The sequence below is a fragment of the Hibiscus syriacus genome, unplaced genomic scaffold (assembly GCF_006381635.1).
Source record: "Hibiscus syriacus cultivar Baekdansim isolate YM2019G1 unplaced genomic scaffold, ASM638163v2 tig00110467_pilon, whole genome shotgun sequence".
In the NCBI taxonomy this organism is placed as follows: Eukaryota; Viridiplantae; Streptophyta; class Magnoliopsida; order Malvales; family Malvaceae; genus Hibiscus; species Hibiscus syriacus.
Window position 1 is genome coordinate 1,749,349 of NW_024062749.1, and position 23,825 is coordinate 1,773,173.

At 32.0% G+C, this 23,825-nt stretch overlaps 1 pseudogene; it reads right to left on the reverse strand.

Moving 5' to 3' along the window:
* Positions 1-3,889: 3,889 nt before the first annotated feature.
* On the reverse strand, positions 3,890-5,774 carry LOC120127233 (annotated as a pseudogene).
* Between the last annotated feature and the right edge of the window lie 18,051 nt (positions 5,775-23,825).

The window sequence follows — 23,825 nt, forward strand, 5'->3', positions numbered from 1 at the left end:
CCAATTTTATTGCTTCTAACTTCTTAATTAGACCCTTGACAAGTCAAATTCAACTTCAAAATCTATTAATTCCTTTTATTTCAAGAATTCACTTAAAAACTCCCTTTACTTAATCTCTCCTAACTCTGTCGTCTTTTGATTTTAAGATAACTTAAGCTTTCCTTAAGTTTAGTTATCGTCTAATGATCACAAACTAACCTTGAATTCATCAAGAAATGAACTAACCATGAACTCACCTTTGCTCTTGGCTTCCACGTAAAGAAGAAGAAGAAAGGAAAAGCAGAGCATATTCTGGAGAAATCTCTCATTTTCCACGTGATTCCCTTATCTTATAAAGGAAAAATAAAAAACTTACTTGTCAAATGACCATTTTACCCTTTAATTCATTCAATAATTACTAAACAGCCTTCAGTATATTTTTCAAATAAGTCATTGAACTATTCATTTATCCTACTTTAATCACCAATTTCTGAAATTTTTCAATCTAGTCACTAACTCGGTATTGAGGATGTTACATGACCAAAATTTACGTCGAACATCGATCTCGTTCTGAGATGTCGATGATCACGTTCAAAACTCGGGTGGGTTTGACGAGGTCATTTCCGGTATCTTTATTCGAAGTTCGGTCGACCGTGTTTGGCGATGATACCGTGATTCCGTGAATGAATTTGGCAGGGAAGCCAACGAAGGAAAGCAATGCAAGAATGAAAGATAATTAATTTACTTTGCTGATGTACATATTATGATGTTTATTAAAAAGCAATTATGGGTAAACTATACATTTAATTCCTAAATTTTCTTTTTGGTATGTTTTAGTACTTAAACTTTTAATTTTTTCAAAACCATATCTAATGTTTATTTTTGTTTCATTTTAATACACAACCGTTAAAAACTTAACGTGTTTAGTACATAAACTATCAATTTTAGTTTGTTTTAGTACCTAAACTTCTATTTTTTAAAATTTAACATCAAGTTTTAAACGAGGTACTAAAATGAAACAAAAATTAAACTTTAAATATGATTTTAAAAAAATTGAAAGTTTTGATATTAAAATAGATCAAAACTAATAGTTTAAGTACTAAACGTGTAGTTTATCAAAAAATTATTCGTATATAATTCAAGTACATTTGTAATTAATATATATAAACATATTCAAAAATAATAGTAAATAGAAAATAATACAAAGAAACTCTTAACTCGTATGTATCTTTGTCGAGATTTCTGTACCTCTTTTACTCTTTACGCTCGTGTAAACATCTCCTAATATAATGGCTTAGATCTCCTTCTCATTGAAAAAACACAATGAAATATATCAATATTAACATGCATTCGTACTAAAAGAAAGTACATTTATTAAAACGATACTATTTTTTTAATAAAAATTCAAAGCTAAAGAATCAACAACTATCGGTTGGTCTAATGAGATGAGACATTAAAACCTTTTAAATAAGATTAAAGGTTCAAATTTTGGCATTGTGAATTGGGATAGACATGGGTCGAGTAAGGTCGGATTTTCAATCAACCCGAAAATATATACCCTCCACCCAAAAGTTGACTTGGCATGAATTTAGGGATGACTTCATCTAGCCCGAACCCAACCCAATTTTTTTTAGATAAAACTCGAACCCAAACCGACCCGATTTTTTTTACATAAACCTTGAACTCGACCCGACTCAAAATAAATATATTTATAAAAATATTATTTTTTATTCAATAGAAATAAAAATCTAATTAAAAAAATACTAACAATCTGTTGGTCTAGTGAGATGAGACACTAGGTCCTTTAAGCAAGGTCAAGAGTTCGAATCCTGGCGTTTGCGAATGGAGGAAATTGGGTTGGGAGAGTCGCTCTTGCCTCTACAGTACCCGATCTGGATTAGTCGGTCAATAGATCAGATACCAGTGATTAATTCAAAAAAAAATAATATATAAGGGTTATTATTGTAATCCGCCCAAATAAAATAACTTGGGCCTCCTAAAAGGATTTGAAGGATAAATTTTTTTTTTTGACGCGTGTGTGAGACACTGTGATTTTTAGCTTTAATTTAATGATTTTTTTTTTATAAATTTTTAAAATTTTAATGATCAAAATGATATTTTAACGTAGTTCATTGACTTTTGGTACATTTGATCCATAAAAACCCAATTACTTTAGGAAGTATGAAATTTATGGACATTAAACTTCCTTAAACTCCACTAACAATGCCGTAATTGAGAACAAAAGTGATTAACGTTGTTTGTTGTAATCAACAACACGTGTTTAACACATGCCGTGTCATTTTCCCATTTAAACTAATTAACTAAACTTTCACGCAACTAATTGCACCCATGTCTCCCATTAATCCGTCCTTTCTTGTAGTTATTTTAATTGATTGATTAATTATTTTTTCACTTTGTATTTAGTTGTTCATATATTAGAAATAGTAGTGTTTGAAAAACAAAATCGTTAGTATTGACTATCAAATAATAATAAAATAATGAAGAAAATAGATCAATTTACTGTGTCGTAGTATGGAAGCCACTATCTTATAAGCAATCGTTCGGATTGATATAATCTCGGAAGTGGATGTTTTCCTCAAAAGATTAATACAGTCTTCCAAACCTCATATACAAAAAATTCCAAACCTCGTATACAAAAAATGAGGAAATGAAACCCACTTGTTTTGTTCTCTTCGATCATAAATTTTCCAAGAAAAAAATATAGAAACCATCAATTATATATATAATAAAGGAAGGAGACTACCCTTTTATAGGAGTGATAGAAGGGTAAAATTGTCAATTAGCATTCATCTACCCAACATGTATTTGCAGTACTAACATGTATGTTTTGTAACATATCTTCGGATTAGATTATTCTTTTTATCTAAATTAAATTTAAGAGGATATTTTGTGTCTTCATTCGACGTAATAAGTTATTATAGGTTTCGATAACTTTTATGATTAGTATTTTAATAATTCAATTCTCATATACAATGATATATTTATTTATTTATTTTGAATTTAGCATGCATTGCGCTAATCCATAATAATATTAGAAAATATATAATAAGCTATATATTTTAAACAATTATACATAAAATATAAAGAGTTAACGTAAAAATATATCAATATAAAAATTATTGACTACTCATTTATTAATTAATAAATCTCAACAACGTAATTTTTAACTCATGTATTTGTTATTAAAGTCCTTTTTTAGTAGCTTAGTCAATTAATTTAACATGAAAAACAAGAACCTAAATAATCGAGGTTTTCACATAAAACATATAGAAAGGCCAACGTGGTATTGTCGCATTGGGCCCTTTCAAGAGTTGCGGCTGTGAATGCTTTACAGTTGTGGGTTGTGACTCCCAATAAAGATGTGAGGACACGCGTCACGAGATTAACACAACATAGTGATGGGCCAACAAGGCACGCGGCGCAAAGATTCCCCAGCCGCCATCCTTCCATCTACACTATTCCATCACGTGTTTCACCTTCTCTTTATCCTCGCACGTGCCATCCCCCTTTATTTTAGAGGTGGGTATCACCACCGGCTATAATAGCTGCATATAAGTAAAAAAAAAAAAATTGATTTTATTGTGTAGCCACTTTACTATGCTAAACTTTTGAGATTTAATCCTTCTGTTTTAATTTACTATAATTTGATTCACATCCATAACACCATTAACTATTGTCACTGCAGTCATGGAAGAACATATGATTTTGTATTAGAAACGAAATTAAATTTATAAAATTTTAAGAGAAAGTGAAGATGTAGTGAAAACGTGATTTTTCAAATCTTAAAGATTATTTTTATAATATACTTTTATAATATCCTATATTAAAAAAACAAGAACTAAATCTACATCAAGTGTTTTAAAAATATTATTCTAATTTTCACTCTCTCTCTTTTTTTCCCCTATACAATTGAATTTCACCCCAAATCAATTAGACATATTTTCACATGTTGAAGTTGAACTGTTGCTGTAAGAACAAAAAATCCTCAGCATTCAACAAATTGTCCGACAGATCACAGCCGTCCAACAGGGGTTGATAACTGCTGGTCTGAAAATCCACGCCGACAACGCCACGGTGGTCGTAGTAACTCTCCGATCGATCGGAGTAATCAACTTGGCCGCCGGCCTGGAAACCATAATCCGGATTAGGGCTGTCATCAAAACGGAAGCCGTTGCTGTAAGTACAATTGGTTAAATCCGAAACTTGGGCCTCGATAGAGTCCGACGACGCGGCCGTGCCGGTGCTCGAATTCTCCGCCGTGCGGTTGTCGATTATGGCGGCGGCGGCTTGAATCCTTTCGACTAACCTAGGCATCCATAAATAACGCATGGTGTCCTTGAATTGCTTGCTGTTGACATCGCATTTGAGCTGTTTAGCATGTTTCTGGACACGGGTTCTCCAGTAGTTCTTTATCTCATTGTCTGTTCTTCCCGGCAAATGTTGGGCGATTTCGACCACCTGCAACAAAAAAACAAAACATCTGTAAATTGTCTGAAAAAAAAACCCAGAAAAAAAATCATGAATTGATAGTTTCGAGAGAATTAAGATCCAAAAATATTTGATTTACCGATTCCCCCAGTGAGAGTGAAGCTCCAGAATCAAGAGCTGTTCTTCGAGGGTGATGTTCCCGCGTCTAATATCTGGGCGTAGATAATTCAACCATCTCAGCCTGCAACTTTTTCCAGTTCTCTTCAGACCTGTAATTTCATAGAATTTAATGTTTTTGGTAAAGTTGTAGCTTTAGGTTAAAAAAACATTGAAAATTATCTTTATGAAATCATCATCAACCTCATGTTCTAAGTCACAAATTTTCTAAAATATGCAGGGTTTTTTTTCACTAAAACGTGGAGCTTTTACTTTTGGGTAAATTACACCCTAGGTCTCAAATGATTCGAGTCACTAGAATTGTTAAAATTATAAAATCATTAAATTTATCAAATTGTTATAAATTATCTCTGTGACGTTATAATAAGTGTAGCATTTTTCATAAATTTAATGATCATTTTATATTAATTCTATAAAATCCAATGATTATTTTATAATAGTTTGATAAATTTAAGGCTCATTTTGTAATTTTTGAAAACTCAATTGTCAAAAGAATCAGGTAAGTATAATTTTGTTCATGATGTAATTTACTCTTTTCTTTTACAAGTTGGTGTTAAGATCCTTAGGATCAATCAAATCAAACCCCAAGAAAAGGTGTTTCACATGTAGGGATGAGCATATAAAGTAGACCAATAAGTTTTTTATTCAATTTAATTTTACATTATTGTTATTTTTTTAAAATAAATTTAAATCAATTTTTTTAAATGATAAGATTAAATCGAGTTAGAGTGCGAAAATCATTAACATAAGAGAACAATTCAACAATTTTTCTCTATATTTTTAATTAGATATTTATTTTATCTAATAAAAATAATAATTATATATATATATATATATATGTTAAATTGGATTAGATGCGAGTTTTTACTTTAAAATTTAAATCGAGTTTCGGGTTTGGAGAGAACATGTTTAAAAATAAGGTCAGATAATAAGTGAAAGGACAGATTACTCGAATCAGATTTGAGATGTATCCATCCCTACTGAGAAATAAACCCAGAAAAGAAGAAGAAGATGATATTACCAGCGGAACGAGCAAGGGAGTTCCAGCGACCTTCGCCATGAACAGCAATGTAATTGATGAGCTGAAAGTCTTCTTCAACAGTCCATGGACCTCTAATCAATTCCATTTGTTCTTCTTCTTTAACTTCTTCCATTTGAAGAACACTTCTGGTATTAGAGATGATTCGTTGAGAGAGAAAAGAGAGATTTTTTGATGTATACAGGGAAGATAGACAAGTAGATGGGGGTGCTTTTATAGACGGAGTTTGGTTTGAAAAATGGTGGGGGAAAATGGTAATTAAGCCTTTTGGAGAGAGAAAGTGACGAGCAAGGCCGCAGAATACTTAGTTGACGGGATAAAACAATGTTTAGTCCCTGAACTTGATGATATTTTCAATTTGATCCCTGATTTTCATTTTGTCCACGATAATCTTCAAAGTTGGATTCTTGACGCGTTTAACACAACTTCAGAATGCCACTTCGGCGAAATAACTAAATTGAAAAAAAATGGAAAAAATTGAAAATGTTCGAGACTAAATTGAAAAAAATTGTCGAGTCGAGGACTAAAACTAAGTTTATCCCTTGATTAATTAGACCCATAAAGCTTGGTAGTAACTTATATTATAGTTAGCAAATAGCAACAAGGCTTTGAAAGTTTGACTTTCTTTTTTACTTGTAATAAAGTATAATTTATTAGTTCTCCATATGGGGAAGTCTAAAATTGTGTCTGTCTTGGTCTGTAATTATGAACAAAGTGCAGTTCAAACAGTCGATTCCATTTAGGGTTCGTTCATAAACAGTGGGAATATATTAATTAGGCAAATTAAATAATTATGGATTAGGGTTAGAAACACAATTCAAATAGTAACGCTTGAATTTATAATTTATTTTCATTTTCACGACATGAAAATATAATATTTCATATTTAAATTAGTAGAAATAATTTAAAAAAGATAAAAACGGAAAAGATTACGAACCGAGCCGCACAAAAACTAGTAAAATTCGATGCAAGTTTAAGAATCGACGAAAGGTTTTATGTTAAATATTCAAAATTTTTTTAAAAGTACGTAAGAATTTTAAAAATACGAAATTATAAAATCTCAGGAGGTAGAAAACTAAATCATCAAATGAAAGCCATTCACGTAAATTGCTGATATTTCCATGCAAGTTTGTGGAATTCCTCTAAAAATTATAAAATTATAAGTTAAAATATAGTAAAATTGCATTTTTTAATCCCTCTGAGATGATAAATTTACGTTTTAGTGCTTGATTTGCAGTGAGGTGGCGGACCAATTATGAGTGGAATATACCATACCACAAAAAGAAAATTCCACACGTTTTCTTTTCTTCTATTATTTTATATAAAAACGGGTTTTCAGTTGTTTGGCCGGAGGGATATTGTTTCTTGTTTTGTTTAAGGATTTTGTTTGGACGGTGCTGTATTCTCATGCTTCAATGGATTTTAAATTGTTTCTTAAACCCCTCTTAAATTTTTTTAGTTCGATTTAGTCCTTTTAACATTAAATTTTTTACTCTCCTCCCAACCATGCATTTATATTTTTATTCCGCCCCCAACTACTTGACTTCACCCATGGTCCACCCACCCTAGTGCTCCTTTGGCCGCCAGCCTACCGTCACCCTCCGACCCGACTCCCCTCGCCTCGACCCTCTCCCGCCACCATGCACTATTGCCCTAATATTTTCCGATTTTCTTTGTGTTCTCCTCTCTAAAGTTTTTTTTTTTTTACTTTCGAGTTGTTACGAACTCGAATTAGGTTTGTTACGTCAATTCCATCATTATCAGAGCTAGGGTTTGGATATAAATTCTCCACATCAACGTGACATGCTTCATATTAACGATCGATCGTGTCCAACACAATGTGACGAGAATTCTCTAGATGCTCGTTCTTATTTCTTCAATATATATCTAACAATCAATTTAATTATTTCATCAAAGAAATAGTTAGAAATTTTAAATTTAACTGAAATTTTTATGTATATATAAAACCTCATTTTTATTTTTCTTAAGAATCAATGCAATCATTGATAGTTTAGAACATAGAATATATATTCTTAAAACTTTAGGAGAATCCTTTAAAAAGTAAAATAAAATTGATACATATATTAAAGTTTATCCCATAATTACTTAAATAGTGTCATATCTGGTGTTTTGAAGAGAAATTCGAGTTAATAAGGCGAAATTATGCTAATCTAATATCGAAAGAAATTAATGATTTAAAATCTAAAATTAATAATATTATATATTCTATTAGACATGTCTATTGAGAAGAGGATAATAACCGATATCAACAGGGGAAAACATAACACAAAAGTTGACAAAAGGGCACAAATTCATTGCCCTTAGACGCATTGCCCTTTAAATTCCACCTAATATGGCCTTTCTTATGGGATTTAAACACCACTTTGTTTTTGTCATTTCTTTTTCAAAGTCATGGCACCAACCCCATACCATGTCTTCTTTTTTGTCATTTACACAACCCCCTTTTCATCACACTATTTTAAAAAATAATTACGATTAGATAAAGTTTTAGATCTTTTAATTTATTGCAAAAGTTTAATATTCACGATTATGGGAGAATACAAGATTTTATGTTATGGATTTGAACTTTTAAAAAGTTATATTGAGAATGAATGAGTATAACAATACAGAATTTCAGAACATATCAATTTAAGTCATCAATAGAAAATGGGTAAAGTACACAAATGGTCCCCACCCTATTTATTATGTTCAAAACTCATTCTTTTCTGTAAAAAAAAAGTGACAGTATTCTGAGTTGAATGTTAACCTGCTGACTGTGATATGATAAGATATGATCTTAGAATCTCAAACGATTATCATATCCCGGTCATCATATTAACGTCCAGCTTAAACAACCACCAATTTTTAACGGAAAATGAAGAGTTTGGAATATAATGTATAGTTAGATGACCATTTTGTAACTTTTAATAGTCGAGGGACTTAATAAAACAACTTCCTATAAATAGAGGATCATTTTATAACTTTTACTAGTTGGGGACCATTTGTGCACTTTACCCTAAAAATACATAGGAATAGAGTGTTTAATGCCCATTTAACCCTAATAAATAGTATAGTAAGTGAGACCACAATTTTCATGAAGTGATAGACTTAAACCTAAATTTTAGAATTTAATTAATTCAAGGAACCTAAAGCAACTATCACTTTACTGAATGGTTGCAAGCAGTCAACCTTTCTTCTCTTTTTTATTTCATTTTACAAAATTCAATCCAATTAAAAAATAAATTCATTTTTAAATATTTTACAAAGCTTAGTCTACGAGCAAAAAGAATCAAATTATTTTTTTAATTATTATCAAATCAAACAATTAATTCTAATAAAAAAATATCAATATTAAATCAAATATTATGATTTAAATCAATTTTTCGACCCGAGTTTTCGAACGTAGCAACGAATGAAAACCAAGCATCCATTGTTTTTCATTGCAGTGATTCTGTCAAAAAGCAAACCAGGGATTTCTGGTGTATAAGGTTGACAATTCTAGTAGCATGCCCGTGCCTTCATGTTCTTGGACAGGATTAAAATTTTCATTTTCAATAATTTTTTATAAAAGAATTGAGTTTAAATCAAGTTGAATTATGAATGATGAGATTGTCTTGGGTTAAGTTCGAGTTTATCGTGAAAAGTCTTCAACTTGACTCGATCGGGATAATACACATTTTTCTATATATACTTGGAGATAATTGTTATAATATGTCTATATATCAGGGATGACCATGGGACACGAACCTGACGGGTTCCGACCCGACCCCATCAAGTCATTGTTTTTAAATTTGGGTTTCGGGTCAATTTTTTTTAAGGTTATGTTCAGGTCGGGTTGGGTTCGGGTTTAGGGTGAAAATACCCAACCCAAAAAAATTGTAATTTTACCTTATATATTTAAGGATAATTGTTATAATACTCATATATATATATATATATATATATATATAATAAATTATTATTTCAGTAGGGTTGGGTTCGAATTTTATCTCAAAATATCGGGTCGGGTGGAAGGTGTATTTTTCGGGTTGGATTCGGGTTGAGTGGAGGATTTACAATTTTTGGGTTGGGTGGACCAAAAATTCGATCTGACCCGACCCATGCCCATCCCTACCATATATGTATGTATGTATGTTTGTATGTATGTATGTACACCAAAATCCACTTACACAAAATAAATTTTTAATTTTTTTACACAGATTTAAGATTGTTGGAAGACCCAGAAGAATACCTCCGAAATTAGGATCTCACACAATTGACATATCTTGGGAAGCTGCGACCTCTTGACACGGTCTTTAGCAGGCTCATGTGACCTACTAGTGCTAAATCTTTTGGGAGTCAAGGTCAACCCTGGGCTAGGATAAGAGGAGTGCCTGCCCAGGGCTCATAAATTTTTAAAAAATAGTATAACATTTTTCTTATTTTTCATAATAAATTTAAAAAATAAAATAAAATAATGAAGTTCATGACTTTATACAAGTGTCAATTATCATTATTTGAAAATGTTAATAAATTGTTCAACTTCCCATAAAACTCTAATTCAAAATTTTTGATAGAAAGTCGCTAGTTTTATTAAAAATAAAAATATCCATAATTACAATAAAAATATCCATAATTACAATAGAAATTTACAAGCATAACTATAAACTAAAATATAATTAGGACGTTTTCCTATGTCCATTGAAATAAAAACTAGCCGCCTAGATCACACAAGGACCAAAGAAGAAATACGTTAAAAACCTAACCAAAAGCTCAAACAAAAAAAGATACGAACAAATCTGACTGTATCGGTAAAGAGACCACAAAAGGGAATGAAGCTGCTAACCCCGTAAAAAGACTACATTTTGTGCATTTTTACTTAGGTTATTATTGTTTTCAAATTCCATTTAATTATATTTAGTCTAATTTAGTTGAATTAATCATACATGTAATGGATTTTTCTTATTTGCACTTAATTTATTTAATTAATGGCGTTGTTTTAAGGAAAGGTAATGTTTTGGTGGTGATTTATGCATATTTAGAATAATTGACGAGAAATGGAAAAATGTTGTATAATTTGGGATGGTATTTCACTGTGCACAAGTTTTCCCTAGCCAACTGTGCCCCACATGTGATAGCCGTCCATACATGACCCCCAACCAACTGTGCCTCACATGTGAAGGGTATGTTTTCCCTAAGAAATACAAAAGGAAGGACACCATTATTAAAGCTAGAATGGAAAGTGTGAGATAAGAAAGAGAGAAGGAAAAGACGACCACTCCTTCTTCGTTCTTCTCCCATTTTTTGTGGTGTCCTCCATTTTCAAAGCTCTAAGGGATAACAAGCTAGACCTTTGAGAGAAGCTGACGAGCTAGAGGCGATTCACAGTAGCTCACAGCCTGGGAGTTTTCCTTCTCATTTAGTTGCTCTTAACTATTTATCTTTGTTGGGTTGTAATGAAACAAATGATGTTGGATGTTTGCCCGACCATGAACTAACTTTATTTGGCATGAGTTTATTTTGGATGATGATGTTTTGTGTTTAAATGGATGAATTAGTATTTTCCAGTTTTGTTCACTATTTTATTGCTTAGATTTATAAGAGCTTTGAGAGATAACCTTTATTTATGTTTGATATTAATATCGAGAGATTTCAGCTTTGATCTAAGGGGTAAGGTTTCAACGACTAAAAGGAGTAGGGCTTCATCGATAGTATCATGCTAGGGTTCAAGCTGAGAGGTATTGTTTTAGCGTTTTCACTGTTAGGTTTCTCACTAGAGATAGCCTAAAAATACCTTAGTAAATTCTCTCGAGCAATATATTAATGGAAGATGTCAGTCATTTCTTGAAGACAAGAAGTAAGAGTTCATAATAAACCCAACCTTTTATCATTCTTGAGAGTTTCACATGTGTGAGGTTTCATCTTATTGTTTTATCTCATAACTCATTTCTCACACCAAATTTGGTAAATCATTACTTTACCTTTTTGTTACAAAATTTCACACACTTTAACATTTTTCCATAACATTTTTTTGTTGAAAAAAGTGAGGGCCTCATTGAAAACACTTATACCAACACAAGGTTGGGGTCCTATAAGGGGTTAGGTTAGATTTACGTGAATAAGGGAACTAATTTGGGATGGTGAGTTTCTAATCTACCTTAGAGATAAAGAGGGTTTCAAGTGACTAAAAGGATAATACTTAATCGATATGCTAGGGTCACTGTTTACGCTGAGAGGTATTGTCGTGGAAATAGTTGTATCAGGTTCCTTACTATAGATAGCTTAGAATATTTTAGTAAATCATGTCGGAAACATAGGCACAACATACTTAGTTCATCCTCGACATAAACTAATTTCTCGCCGTAGAAAACCAAACCCAATTGCTCCACTAGAAGTCTGATTGTGTGAGGTTGTTAGTTTATATTCAGAATTCAAACATTTTTCGCCTTATCAGCTTTTATTTACTTACTCTTGCAATTAGTTTTTTTCCTAGCATTTTTACTTGTTTACTCTTGCATATTTTTCTTGCCACGACAAAAATTATATGCTCACTTCATTTCACACATTTCTTGCCTTAGCAAACTTATTCTATTTGTTTATACCATCTGTCATAGCACATTTCTCATTTTTTTATATCATTAGATTTAGAAACTTAGGAATAGTTACTGATGCCTATTCCTAGCTGTAGCAATATTTAAAGAATTCCCCCAATCCCTTTGGAGATGATACTCACTCACTACTGTATTACTTGCATCGATTGTGTATACTGCACATATTTGTGTTCCATATCGCACACATTTACACGCGATCACCCAACAAAAATGATATTGTTTTTTTTCGTCAAGCTGATGACGAGTCTATGTTTGAGTGTTAGGATAAATACAAGGGACTCATTCGCAAATGAATAAACCATGGATTTCATGATTGGACGGAAGTTGTTATGTTCTACAATGGTGTAAATGGTCCAACAAGAATGATGCTAGATGCTTCAATAAATGGAACTTTGTTGGATAAATCACTTAAAAAAGCATTTGATATCCTTGATAGGATAACAAACAATGATATCAATTTCTTTCTTCGAGGCTAGTAATGAGAAGAAAAACTCAAGGGACATTTGAGTTGGATACTAAAGATTTTTTTAAATCCAATTATCAACTATCACCAATATGTTGAAGAATCTCCAACGTCCTAGTGAGGTGAGGAAAGTCAATGTTGCAAGATTTTCTTGTGTTCTTTGCAATGTGAATCACCATGTGAGCGAGTGCCTTGAAAACCACGAGTTTACTAGCTACGTGGGGAACTTCAGTAGGACAAAAAAACAACCCAGGTGTAGACACCTATTTTTGTCCAGTCAATTTAATTTAAATGGTGAGAAAATAATAGGTTTAATTCTAATTTGAATATTTCTTTTGATTTCTTTCCATATCCCATGTAATATCCTATCTATGGAATGTATTGATAGGATTGATTCAATTTCCATAAATAGGGGATTTGGTATATATGCTTTTAATCTAGGTCGTCGATGTAAATAATCTAGACCATTGGATGTAAGGAGGCTCAACTATAAATATGCATACTGTATCACATTATGGACACAGAAAAAGAAAGAAAGGAGAAAAATAGGAAGAGAGAATGGTGAGAAATTGAGGGAAAAGTATTGTAAAAAGATCAGATGGAAAACAAATAAAAGGGGTTTTTAATTTTTTTCGTGTTCTTTTTGGCTTTTTGCTTGCATGGTAACATTTGATTATTGTTTAGATTTTTTTACTCGAAAACCCATTGAGTGAGGAGGTCGATGAGAAAAGGTAAAGATCTTGCTTAGATCTAATCCACCTCGAGGCTCTCCAATGAAACTTGTTGGAGGATTATGTCATTTTATTTTTTTTTCTTTTATTAAAATGCTTAACTTTTATTGTAACTCGTTTTACGAACAATTTTCTTCTTCTTAATTTTAATTAAATGACCCGATGATCTGATCTGAATTTCCTAGAGGACCTATGCTTTAACGTGTAGAAGATAATTCCTTAAACAATACTTCCACTATTGTTTTTTGAAAATTCATCTCAATTTTTTTCCTTAATTAAATTCTATTGTTTATATTTTAGACTCTTCATTTTTATTTAATTCGTTTTAGCCATCCTTTCCTTTTTTTTTAATTTTCCTTCATTTTCTCGTGTGTTTCTTTAAAAAACCTTAAAATTTTAAATTAATTTCCCCCTTTAATTTGCTTAATGGCTGTGATTTGTTATCTTTCCTTAATTTTTTTGATTTTTTTCATTTTAATTATTTATTATTTTTATTTTTTGGATTCCTTTTAAAATTCTTTCTCATTTAATTTTTCCCTTTTAATTCAATATTCTGGATTTATTCCTTTAAATTATTTTTCCTTTGTATTTATGATATATATATATTAAATATTTTGTATTTATATCGCATAGATTTTAAATTTCATTTTCCTTATTTATTATTTTACTAATTTATTTGGAAGAATTGCATTATTATTTATTTATTGGTCATGTAACTTTTTTGTCTCGTGCTTGTAGATTAGATATTTTTTTTTTTTTTTTATTTTTTATTTTATCCTGTAATAACCAACTTTGAAAGGTAAGTAAGATCATTCTTTAAATTTTGGCCTAAATTTCAATTTTTGTAATTAAAACAATTGGTAATCGTGTTGGTACCGAAAGAGCAATTTGAAGGTGCTTGTCCTTCCTTGTTTCTAATCAATTCCCGAATCTGAAAAATTTCTGGTAAGACGCATATCTGATAAATGGGTAACTTGTAGGTATCCAATTTCAAAAAGATCCGTGGAGACTCCATCACTCAATCCAAGTCGAGACGTGAACCCGGGACCACCTAGAGGATCGTTGCGATAGCTTGGCGACTCTACTGGGGATATCTGAGAGTCAGGCCAAAATCAATTACCAGTGTCTTCTTAAGCGAAAATTGTAAGTTTAAATATTAATTTTTTTGATCTAATTTATTTACCTTGATTATTTTTTCCAAATAAATAGTTGTATGGATGTTTTCTCTCATTGTTTTTAGATTTCAAAATTTTCATGTCTAGCTCTATACCCGAGCTCTAAACCTTTTTAAGGGGGTAAAAGTGATGCCTTCGTGAGAGTTTATTCTCCGCATAGGCCTAGCAATTAACCTTCAGGTTCATATACCTTATGTCTTCATAGGAATTTATTCCTCGCGTAGGTATAAAGGAATGTATCCTCTCAAGTTTAACTCGATCCACATAAGCCTGTGATGGGTTTAGGATAGAGGGTTTGGCAAGCCCAATGGGGCACCGACAAGGAGAACTCGAGTCCCTTTTTATATAACCAAACCAAGTTACGGCATGATATTAGAGCCTACACCTAAACCACATACAAACCCTAAGATATGGTTGTTTTAGTTTCTGTTTTATTTTACTACTCAAAGCATGTGAACTAGAAATTCACACGGTTAGGCTATTTCTTATCAAAAAACATGCGGGATAAAAAATCATGATCAGATAGGAATAAAGCACGTGGGGTAGATATCATCCTAGGTAGGAACTTTTGTAATGTCTACTTTAATTATTAGTTCACCATACCAATTTATTTTCTTTATTTTTTCCACACTTTTTTTTATCATCATCTGCATCATCACATAGAGGTATTGGTCCACAAAGTGGTTGTCAACTTTGAATAGTTTTCATTAATGGACAAAAGGGTTGTGATGCAAGGCGACGAATCGGCTACGTTAACTGGTTATGCCTCAAGGAGCTGTAAAGCATGTGAGGCAAGTGGAACATGTAGGGAAGCGAAAATACATATCGAATCCATTTCAAACCTGACAAAGATTGTGAAAAGATCGAGTCGAATAAAAGATGATGAGAGTAAGTAAATCTTTCCAGATACAGAAGGAAACATCGAATGCGGAGTCCTAAAAATGTAGAGTGTCATGGAAAGGACAGAAGAAAGCAAGCGACCTCCAGATAGTTTCCGATGATATGGGCAACATCAGTGATGTTAACAGTTCAGTAGTAAGAAATAAGCGGGAGTCCGGTCAGGTGCGGACACAAGATTTTATGTTAGAATGGGTGAACTTGAACTTTTAAAATTTTAGGGGAAGAACTTGAACTTATAAAATTCTAGGGGACGAAACCGTATTTTCAATAGAAATTATAATTTGAGGTACTGGTTTATTAAGTCCCTCGACAATTAAAAATTATAAATGATCCTCCAACTATAAAGTGTTGTTTTGTTGAGTCATTCGACTATTAAAAGTTACAAATGACCAGTTGACTATTCATAATGTTCCAAACTCATCCCTTTTTGTTAAAAATGGACAAAATTTTGAGCTGAACATTAATTTGTTGACTGTGTTGTGATACGATTTGATCCTAGAATCTCAAATGACTATCATATCACAGTCATCATGTTGACATCCAACTTAAACAACCACCAATTTTTTAACGAAAAAGGACGAGTTTAGAACATAATGAATAGTTGATTGACCATTTTGTAACTTTTAATATTCAAATGACTTAATAAAACAATACCCTATAGGAAAGGGACCATTTTTATACTTTATCCTAGAAAATAAATAGAAAAGATCTAAAATATATGATACTTTTAAATTTTCAGGAGGCGACTGCTCCACTAGTCCTCTCGATCCATCCCTGAGTCCGACCACCGTTATCATCTATGGTCGATGATGGATGAGAGAAGGGTGACGACAAGAGTAGATGTAAAGAATGACGATAACAAAGATGATGAGGTTGACATACGATAATGGAGGTGTACATTTATATGTATCATGTTTATAAAGAAACCAAACAGAGTTTAAGATTGTGATGTTTAAGGCATGGATTGAGGTTTGTAAGAAACTAAACCAAGTCCTGATTCAATGGCACTTCCTTTTATCAACTCCATGGAAAACGACATGCATTTCCATTTCTCTTATATTTATCCTAATATAATTGTTCTGTCCATATTTTATGAAGATTTAAATAAAAATATTAAGTCTACAATATGAATTTAAAAAATTAAGAATAAATTAGACTTTTTTTACTTTAACATAGGGGTATAAATGAACATAATGTTCGTGATTTATTCGTGAACCGTTTTTATAACATTCTTTTATATTTGTTCGTTAAGTTAAATAAATAAATATGAACACAACTTTTATGTTCAGTTAATGAACGAACAAACATGAATAGAGGTGTATTCGGTTTGTTTATGTTCACAAATAAACTTGTTTATCGACTCATTCGTTTATATCTATGAATATGCCCGTTTAATGGTTTGTTTAGAAGCGAGCTTATTTAATGGCTCGTTTAATAAATGAACGTTAAACAAATAAATTCGTGAACATTAAATGAACATGTTCATGAACATATAAACGAACATGTTCATGGACACCAAATGAATGAACACTAACACCTTCAAAAATAAATAAAAACGAACACAAACTAAATATAACACCTTTAAAAATAAAGAAATAAATACAAACACAACCTTATTCGTTCAAACTCGTTTAATTTACACCCTTACGTCAACAATAAAAATCTGAGTTTTATATGCAGTCGACTTGATATGTCTAAAACCTATAAAGCAAAATCTACGTTTGTATTTATTTAAAAATTATAGATATGTCGATGAGATTTTAGTTTAATGGTTAAAAAAAAAGACTTGGGAAGTTTGAGGTCCCAAGTTTAAATATCTCATTGTGTGTGGATTTATCTTGTAATTTCTTAATACGAAAATAACTTCAATGACCGAAAATGTCTTATAAATACGATTTTAACCACTTTTTTTGGATTTGCGAAATGACCAACAAATTCGCACGCGAACTCCAATTTCGCAACCCAAAATCGCAACGCAACGCGGTTTTTTGCAACGTGAATATGTAATTCGCAACGCTGATTACCGATTTAGGTAAACAATACTATCACAACGTGATTTTCAAATTCGCAACGCTAATTACCGATATAGGTAAACAGTACTATCGCAACGCGATTTACAAATTCGCAACGAGATTTTCAAATTCACCAATGCTAATTACCGATATAGGTAATAGTACTATCGCAACGATATTTACAAATTCGCAACGCTAATTATCGATATAAGTAAACAGTACTATCGCAACGCAATTTACCGATATAGGTAACCAGTGTTATCGCAACGCGATTTTCAAATTCGCAACGAGATTTTCAAAAATCGCAACGCGATTTTCAAATTCGCAACGGTAATTACTGATATAGGTAAACAGTACTATCGCAATGCGATTTTGGAAATGTGTTGCGATTTACAAATTCGCGTGCGATTTTGGAAACTGTGTTACAATTTTGGAACATGTGTTGCGAAATTAGAGTTCGCGTTGCAAATTTGTTGGTCATTTTTGCAAATCCAAAAAAAGTTTGTTAAAATCGTATATTATAAGGCATTTTCGGTCACTGAAGTTATTTTCTCTTTCTTAATTTGAGGTCCCATTTACCATGCATGTTAATCAATCCTCTTAATTAATTCTTAATTCTTATGTCAATGGTTATTATTTTATTTTCAAAATATATGTATAGTGAAATATGACATTAACATGCTATCACTTTAAAATTTCATGATTTTCTTTTTATGTGGAATTTATATCATGCATGTTCAAGATATGTTATTCTTCTTTAATCTCGTGATATCTTTGTTATAGGTCATCGTTACGCTTGTTTATTATGCCTACTATATCCAATGACAAGAGCATGTGTACTTCAGGGTGGACACGTGTCTACCTTAAAATTCAAATTTCTTTATTTTGTTGTTAATTTTATTGATGTGTTCACTTCAAAATTTTATTAGCATTTACCCCGTACAAAAAAATTCTATTAGCAGTACATATGTACTTATCTTAAAAAATAAAAATATTTTTGAATATTTCACTAACCATATCTACTGAGATACTCATCGTGAAATCAAACAATAAAATAATATTCTAATATTACTTGTTTCAAGTCATTATCATGCCATCGATAGAGTGATGTCCACGTGAATTAACATTAAAAGTATATAATATAAAAAAATTACAAAAATCATTTAATTCCTCAAATTTAACCAAATAAAGAAACTAAAATCAAAATTAAACCTTTTATTAACCTCAAATCGAGAGTAGACAATTAAGTGTGAATGCTATACATAATCCATTTAGCATTTAAATTCATTAATTAAAAAAGTTGAAACCCCATTTACCACTAGTCTGCTTGCCAAACCAAAGTTAATAAAGTAATAAATTAATAATTAATTAGCCATCGAATGGTTTAATTTTCTTAATTAATGACATGAAATATCACAAGTCTAGAAAGCTTTCCACAACACAACACGAAGCAATCACCTTGTGCGTGCCATGCTTTCATGAAGTGGACAAACCACAATTGTGTAATCTCATAACCAAGAAAAGAAAATAAAGTGAAAGCCTTGTATTTATTTATAATCAACGATATTTAATTTATTTTAAATCACCATATCTAATTTATTTAAATATGAACATGAAATCTAAAATCAAATTCTTTTTTTGTACAAAAAATTTAGGTTAGGGGTGATTCCTCTAGTTCAGGGCCAAGGCATACCTAATCCAGTTGAGATCTACATAGAAATTACAAATTGCTCAACAAGAGTAACAGTGGTAGGATTCGAACTTGACCTTACAAATTCAAATTTCTGAATCCCAACCACATGTACCAACACTCGTTGGCTAAAATCAAATAGTTTTAATATGAATAGTCTTTATAGGATTTTTCCTTTGAAAATTTGAGTTTTGATCGGATTTGATTAGATCTTTTTAGAATAAGGTTGGATCAAAATTAGGTTTAACAAGGAAAAATTATTAATTCGACTTATCACTTATATATTTAAAAATAATTAAAGTAATATACGATTATTTTTTAATTAAGTCTTTATTTACATAATAAAATGAGATTATATATATTATTGGGTGGAGTACACATTTTACCCTAAAAAATGAATTAGATTTTGGGTTGTAGGGAGCCTCCTCAAATTTGACTCGGGCTGACTAGAAATTCAAGCAAATCCAACTCATATGCATCCTTAAATTTTTTAGTTGATTAATTCATATGAGATATTAAGATAATTTGTTATGGTTGTTAAATGAAATTGACATAGTTAGGGATTGAAGAAAAGAAAAGACGATTTAGGGTTTAAGAAACATGAACTTTTCATTGAAATCAACATAATGAATTCCCCTTCACACTCCATTTGCATATATATTTTCAGTATATGAATCCTAAATAATTATTATATTCATAGCTGGCAAAACTAACATAATCGTTGTACTATTCTTTTCAGGTTTTGGGATGTTGATGACCGATCCAACTATTCCTTCAAGTAACTGGTCTGCTTCTTCTGGGCTCAGTAGTGTTGGGCCTCCCAAACTCAATTGATCTTCCCCGTTTTGTCCATACTCTCCATTTTGTTGATACGCCCCACTTCATTAACCTTTTTCCAACTCTCATTTTTCCCTTTTCTTCTCCCGACAAATCCCCAATTTGTTTAACAAAATCCCTAATTTCTTCCCCCTTTTTCTCTGCGAACATAACATTGCACTCTCTTTCAATTGATCCTTGTCCCCAAGGATCAAAGTATGGAAATTAAGACACTATTTTCTTCCCAAGTTGCATTTTCTACTCTCAAATTGGACCACTGTATCAAAAGCTGAGTCACACTCTTGTTATGCCTCTTTACAACCCTTTTTTAGAACAATGGATAGGTAGACCTTCATCTGTCCATCAGCGCTGATCTCTGGAGGATTCTTTGAGGAAATTACTTATTCGCCCACCTTTTTCTTCAATAATCTCACATGGAATACCTGGTGAATTTTTGAATTCGGAGGCAATTTCAGTTTATAGGCTATTAACCCTATTTCCCTTTCTATTTTGTAGGGGCCATATTATTTGGTGGCCAACTTCAAATTCTTCATGACAGTCACAGATGATTTCTTATAGAGTTACAATTTAAGGTGAACTTCATCTTCTTCAAATTTTTGATCTGTTCTATTTTTGTCTGCGTTTTTTATACGATTTTGAGCCTTAGTTAGGTTCTCCTTCAATAATTTTTGTAGTTGCTCTATTTCTTCTATCAACTCTTGTACTGAATTAATAGTAGTATCAATTGTTCAACTCATTATAAGAGGCTTACATCTATACAAAGCCTCAAATGGTGTCACCCCACTGGTTGTATGATAGTTGGTGTTGTACCACCATTCAACTAAAGGCAACCATCTAGCCCAAGTTCCTGCTCAAGAAACACATGCTTCTTAATATTGTTCTACCATTGATTCAATCTCTCATTCTGTCCATTCGTTTCAGGATGAGGCTGTGCTAAACAAGGTGGTAATGCCTAATTGCCATCAATTCCTTTCTGAAAAGACTTGTGAAAACTTATCCCTATCTGATATTGCCACCTTAGGAGGGTCATGCAACTTGTACACCTGATCCAAATAATTTCTTGCTATTTTAGTTATTGTATAAGGATTAGAGATAGCAAAAAAAATGCCCATACTTAGTGTACTTAGCCACAACCACTGATATGCAATTGGATTCATTGATTGTGCATTCATTCAATAAATCCATGGTATTAACTTCCCATACTTGGTTAGGAATAACAATAGGTTGTAACAGCCCTAGTGAAGACACATGTTCTTTTTTCCTCTGACAAACCTCACACTTCATTACATACCCTTTAACTTGAGCTTTTAGTCCCTTCCAATAAAACTATGGCTTAATTCTCTGATAATTAGCTTGGACTCCTGAATGTCCCCTTTAGGGAGAATCATGCAAGCATTCAATCACTTTTTGCCTAAGGTTTCCAATTTCTCCCACATGAACTCTTTCTTTTTACCTGAATATTCTTTTTCTCTCCATTTCCACCCTGAATATCTTGGATTAATTACTGAAGCTGTAATGAATTTTGAGCCAAAGTGTCCTATTGGTAACTCTCCTCATTCCTTAACCCATTTTAGAACCAACACAGTGACAATCATTAATAATCCTCCATTTGTCCCCTCCATTGTTGTCAATTCTACTCTATCTTCAAATCTTCTTGATAGTGCATTTGCGACTATATTCAACCTACCGTTCCTATAGTGAATTTCATAATCCAACCCCAGTAATTTAGTCAGTCCCCTTTTTTGAATGGTAGTGGTTAATTTATGCTCCAGCAAGTGTTTGAGTTGTTCATGGTATGTTTTGATTATAAACAGTCTATTCTCCAAATAATATCTCCAACTAAACAACCATTAAGATGGCTATGTATTCCTTCTAATAGATGCATAAATCTATGTCTCGGTCCCAAAGCCTTGCTTAAATAAGCCAAGGTTCTTCCATCTTGTGTCAGCACAGGTTCTATTCCCTTTTGACTTGCGTCTGTCTTCGAACAAAAAGTTTGTTGAAATTTGGAAGAGCTAAGACATGATCCTTACACATGACTTGTTTCAATTCTTTGAATGTTTCCTCTACTTTTGGACCCCATTGAAATGCCTATTTCAATAAATTAGTGAGAGGTTTGTTGAGTTCACCATACCCCTTAATAATTTTTCTATAATAACCAGTCAGTCATAGGAAGCCTCTTAAGGACTTCAGATTCTTGGGTGTTGCCACTGTTGTATTGCTTCAATTTTGGAAGGTTCAGTAGAAACTCCTACTGTAGAAATGAAATACCCTAGATATTCTACCTTAGGTTGTCCGAAAACATTTGCTCTTTTTTCATACAATTGATTACTCCTTAATACTTCTTAATACAACATTTGCTTCTGTGTGTTTGTAGGTCAGGACATATACTATTATGTCATCAAAAAAATATTAGCACAAACTTATCAAATAAGGACCAAATAAGTTAATCATTAATGCTTGAAATGTAGCAAGGGCATTAGTTAAGCCAAAGGGCATTACCTTGAATTCATAGTTCCCTTGATGTGTTTTGAAGGATGTTTTAGGAATGTCATCCTCTTTCACTCTAATCTCTTAATATCCCGACCTTATATCTACTTTGGAAAAAATAGGATGCTTTTGCTAATTCATCTAAGCGAATCCTATATTACTGGAATAAGAAACTTATTTTTACTGTCACATAATTTAGTTTTATGTAATCCACACACATCCTCCATGTCTCATCATTTGTCTTCACAAATAAGTAAGATGAAGCAAGTGGACTCCTATTGGTTTGGATAATTGAAGCAGCCAATATTTCATTAATTTGTTTTTCAACTTCTGTATTTTGAGTGTGAGGAAACCTGGAGGGTTGAGGTTAATTGGTTATGTCTCTCTTTTAATTCCACTGCATGATCATGGCTCCTGATGAGGGGTATATTTTTAGGTTCCTCAAAAATACCTTTGTATTCCTCCATCAATGGTTGTAATTTTGCTAGGATTTCAAGCTCTACTACTTCAATATTTAAAAAAGTAAGCTTTCCAATTACTTCAATGCCTTTCCCAGCCAATTTCATCAATTTAGCTTCTGAAACTATTCTCATAGGTAATTTTTTTATGTCCTTCTAGTTTACTTCCTTATCTCCTATCATAAATGTCATTGTAAGTTCCCCGAAATTCATAAGAATAGGATTGTAATAGCCCATCCAATCAACTCATAACACCATGTCACTTCCTATCATGTTCAAAACTCTGAAGTCAAATTTAAACTCATTTCCTTGCATCTTCCAACTTAACCTCTTACTCTTAGCAGTGTTGTATAACTTGGACCTATCAGCAAGGGAAATTGTTAGAGGACTATCTTCTTTAGCCTATTGGTGTGTGTGCACTATCCACCAAGATATTCAAGGTTTTGCCTTTAATCACCCCTTGAAGTCTTATAGTGTTATGCCCCACACTGCCTGTTAATGCATGTATAGATATAACCAAATCACCTTCTTCTCTATCCTCTACTTCTTGCTTCTTTTATTCTTCTTCCTATTCCATTCTTTCCACTTCTTCTTCCATCATGTTGAGCTGTTTGAGTTTGCATTGATGACCATGAAAGGATTTCTCTCCACATTTAAAACACATGTTATGTGTTCTTCTGTATTCAATCAGAGTTTGCTTGTTTTAAGGATTCACAACAGCCTTAGTAACAAGGTTTGAGCCCTACTATTTTTTAGGGTTAATATATTCCCCTGAATAATTACTCTTAATTAAGTGTTGATTCCTCTTTCATTCTATCTACAATGTTAACTCATA